We start from the raw sequence: 926 nt of genomic DNA on the forward strand, positions 1-926 counted from the left end.
AAAAAAAAAAAAAAAGGGCTAGTTGAAGCCTCGTAAACCGACCGATACATGAAAATAATAAATACATCTATAGTTTGGATGTTTGTATGGCTATATTGTTTGTATGTTTGCTACTGAATTACGTTAGAACTAATGAACGGATTCTGATGAAACTTTTATTAGCAATACTGAAAGAAACAAAATCTGCCTCAGTCTGGCTTATTTCTAATCAAACTAATGTTATATACAGAACTTTTGAAATTTGTATGTTTGTAACGTTTTTTCGCAAAAACTACTGGACCGATTTCAGAAATTCTTTAACCATTAGAAGCTGCAACTTCGCTGAATGATATAGGCTATATATGTACCACGGGCGAAGCCGGGGTTAACAGCTATGTAAGAATTGAGCATAAATTTTCCTTATACAAATATGTTATATAAAAATATGGCGCTCAAATGACGAAATTTCTTGCGTTTATCCCTAATTCAACAACCATAATAATTATGGGATATCACCATAAATAATATGTTATTAGACCACATAAAATCCTACCTGTTAAATAAGTTTCATTAGCCAATAAAGCCACCGTTTCATAGCGTCATCTTTCCGCTATTAAATAGTACCTATATCGGGATATACAGATACTCTGTTACAGTAGACTAGCTGTCCAACCCGGCTTTATAATGAGGATACTTATGTAATTTGGTATGTTTGTAATGTTCTCACGCAAAAATCACTGGACCGATTTCAAAAATTCGTTGACCATTAGATAACTGCTTACTAAGTGACATAGGCTATACATGAATCTCGGACTAAACCGGGGCGAACAGTTAGTTTAAAATAAAACTCGTATTAAGTGCATTAACTGTGTACTCGAAAGTTAAAATGTTTTTCCCATTAATTTACCCCATATACATTTTATATTATATCGTAATAAATTAGTATA

General features: G+C 32.4%; 1 protein-coding gene across 1 annotated transcript in view; it reads right to left on the reverse strand.

Moving 5' to 3' along the window:
• LOC119836165 (homeobox protein cut-like) overlaps positions 1 to 926 on the reverse strand; it is a 21,085-nt gene that overhangs the window by 3,062 nt on the left and 17,097 nt on the right. The gene's annotated exons all lie outside the window — the stretch shown is intronic.

Source organism: Zerene cesonia, chromosome 23, assembly GCF_012273895.1.
Source record: "Zerene cesonia ecotype Mississippi chromosome 23, Zerene_cesonia_1.1, whole genome shotgun sequence".
NCBI classification, from domain to species: domain Eukaryota; kingdom Metazoa; phylum Arthropoda; class Insecta; order Lepidoptera; family Pieridae; genus Zerene; species Zerene cesonia.